The following is a 3,682-nucleotide window of genomic DNA, read 5'->3' on the forward strand; positions in this document are numbered from 1 at the left end:
CTGATAATATAATATATGTATTAATTAAATAACTGATATTCTCAAAATAATTACACAACATTGCTAAACATCATTGCCACGTCATCTCTCATATTAGGAAATTAATTTAATGTCAAAGAGTAGACACTAAAATGTAACATTAAGTGTTGCTGTTGCTATTCCGTGTGTCCGTATAAGTTGTGAGTACTTATTATTTAAAATTCCATGGTGTGTCCCCTTTGGTATGATGAAAATGAAATTAGGCATCTGCAGGAAAGAGGATGCTGTGTCACAGTTGCTAAGACAAACAGCAAGTCTGTTTTGGTAAACACCAGCTCCATAGACTCCTACTGAAGGCTGTGGAAAAATATTATCAACGTCCAGCAGTGAAAATGACAGGAAAACCCAGGCAATGAGTCTAAAAATGAGTCCTGCTTGTGGTCAGTTTCTCCTTTCTCTTTCTGTTTCTCTCGTTGCCCCTCCTCTTCCCCCGGTTTTTAACACTGTTATGTTATTTTGTGTATATGTCTGTCTAGTCTGGACGGGGCATCGGAGCGAGCGTGAAGCTCCAAGCACCGTCTCAGCAGCCTGATGGATGGTTGAGAGAGACAGGAAGTTTGCATGGACCTCTGAGGTGTGTGTGTGTGTGACACTGTCAAATGTTATGTCCCCCTTAAACACTGCCTGTAGCCGAGAAGACCCTCTTTGCCAATGCTCACATGCTCTCCGTGGCCTGAGGGCACACGGTCCCAGGGCTGTACTATGCTAAGAATGCCCAAGATGGATGGACCCCAGAAAAGAATCGACACTAAAACCGGTTTACTTTTTTGACTACAATAAAAATATTTTAAGCTTGTAGCTTGAGTATGAAATATATTTTGAAAAACTTTGCATATGGAAAACTAGCTTGAGCTGTACATACTTGCCCCTTGGGCAGAGTCCTTTGAATGGGATTTTTTGGTCCACTTCCTTAGTACACCATCTCACACCACTCAATCTGTATGAGTTGTGAATCCCTTGGTCCCCTAATGTGACATCATTTCTAGTGTTTTGTAATTAAGAGCATTTTGAATATTTGCAGTCTTTGTAAAGTCACTACCAATTCAGGTGCCATGTCTGTTTATATTTAATGTAGTTGCATATTTCTCAACATGGCATATCGCTGGAGTTTAAACATTAAGGAAGACGTAAAAAACAAGCATCAAATTGGGATGACGTCTACAATTTCTGATTTCTTAACCGGTTTTCATGCCTGTAGTTTAGACATTGATTATCAAAAAGAACTTCACTTTAGTATAACCTAAATATAATATAATTGGGTTTTTATGGGGCTTTCATCCCGGTTCAACATCTTTGAAACTTTGTATCATCCTCCCTTTCACACACAGACACACTAAATGTTGTTAGAGTCAGATTTGTTAAAATGTAGTCACATGTAAGCTACTTTTTGTACAGCTTTCATGATATAATGCAATATAATGTGAGTGTCAGTGTGTTTATTTGTGTGTGAGCTTGTGTTTGTGAGTGTGTTTGTGTCGGTGTATATTTGTGTGTGGGTGTGTGTGTGTGTGGGGGGGGGGGGTGGTCTGAGTAAGAGAAAGGGTCACAGAGTGTCAGAGATGCACAGTTTTGGTGTAAATGAGATTTGAAACAGAATTGTATTGTTTCAAAATGGCCTTTGTTAAAAGACTTAAACTCTATCCTATTGTAGACTTAAAGGTGAAACACCCCTCTTCATTCAAAGGGGAATTTCCACCGATTACACTATTATTGTTAATGCTGCAGGTCTATTTCAGATTATCAGTTCAATTGTATCCTGTTGCTTTTGTCTCTGTCTCTGAGTGTTATATAAGAGAGGGTAATTTTCTTCCGTTTGCACGGCAAGGTTTTTGTTCCACTATCCATTAGAGCAAATCTTGGCTGCCTGTCACAGAAGCTAGGTGGAGGCATACTCGACAGGCTATGCCGCTGTGGAGATAAAGATAAAGTTAGAGTTCGCTCTCGTTTGTATTAGTATTTCTGTATTTCTGAATTTCAGCCTAATTTGGTGTGATGTGTTAGTCAGTCTCTGCATATCAGTCTCTGCATATCATATGGTATTTGATTTGTTCCTCTCCCTAAATTTGAATACGTTGTGTGAAATTGATGAAGGGGATCTGCACAAACGAATGTTTTAGTGAATTTTTGTGCAAAATAAGAAACGGGCAGAACTAGAAAAGAGAACACGGACAAAAGGCCCCTATCATTCAATCAAGCTCACACCCTGCCAATCTCTCCCTGCCTCACTGCTGATAAGCTCCAGCACAGCTGATTGTCCTCCCGTCCAATTCATCATAAGAGTATTAGAGAGATATTGGTCCAAGGGGGCATGAGAGTTCGTCATCGGCAATGTTTGTGCAGGCGGAGATAATGTGCGGCTCTTGCTGGCTTATTGTTTTCTGAGGTTTTGTTAGAGATAAGAATTTGATGATGTCAGTTATGATGATGTGTTATCAGTATATGGTGGTACATGTGACTCTGAAGTCAGATCCCACAGATCCATAGTGTTTATTTAATTTTAAATACAGTACTTATCCAAGTTTTATTTCTTAAAATTGTTTTGTCGTAAGTTGCACATAACCATTACTTTTGGGGTACACAGTTCATAGTGATGAATGTGCAGTGCAAATAACTATTACATTCACAACAATTGTTCACATGCATCCTTATGATGCTGTTTTAGTTCACAATCCTTATGATGCTGTTGCAGTTCACATGCATCCTTATGATGCTGTTTTAGTTCACAGTTTTAGTTCACATGCATCCTTATGATGCTGTTGTAGTTCACATGCATCCTTATGATGTTGTTTTAGTTCACATGCATCCTTATGATGCTGTTTTGATTCACATGTACTGTTTTGGTTTCACATGAATCTGCTGTTTTGGTTTACATATATGAATCTTCGGTAACACTTTATAATAACTACACACAATTCATAATTTGTTAAGCCTTTGTTACTTATTAGTTAATGGTTTGTTCATCGTTAGTAATTTCTTGTTCATACATAATTTCAGTCATTTCAGTATTTCAGTAAAGCATTTGTTCACACAGTTATAAATGGTTTGTTCATTGTGAATAAACCTATCCAAAAAATATGTTTGTAACTACATGATTTATAGTTAATAAATAATGAAACAACCACTTATAAATGAAATCATTTTCCCATTATAAACCAGTTGCAAACTATTACAAAATGCTTTGTTCATCATTTAAAGATTACATTCACATTCATTAATTTACCAGACAAGCTACGTACACATGTCAATTAAATTGAAGGCTTATTGTTTTCTGAGGTTTTGTTAGAGATAAGAATTTGATGATGTCAGTTATGATGATGTGTTATCAGTATATGGTGGTACATGTGACTGAAGTCAGATCCCACAGATCCATAGTGTTTATTTAATTTTAAATACAGTACTTATCCAAGTTTTATTTCTTAAAATTGTTTTGTCGTAAGTTGCACATAACCATTACTTTTGGGGTACACAGTTCATAGTGATGAATGTGCAGTGCAAATAACTATTACATTCACAACAATTGTTCACATGCATCCTTATGATGCTGTTTTAGTTCACAATCCTTATGATGCTGTTGCAGTTCACATGCATCCTTATGATGCTGTTTTAGTTCACAGTTTTAGTTCACATGCATCCTTATGATGCT

This window comes from Alosa pseudoharengus, unplaced genomic scaffold, assembly GCF_046254945.1.
Source record: "Alosa pseudoharengus isolate Yale_2024_CS ecotype anadromous, Long Island Sound unplaced genomic scaffold, YU_APseudo_1.1 YU_APseudo_1.1_scf_19, whole genome shotgun sequence".
Classification (NCBI taxonomy): Eukaryota; Metazoa; Chordata; class Actinopteri; order Clupeiformes; family Clupeidae; genus Alosa; species Alosa pseudoharengus.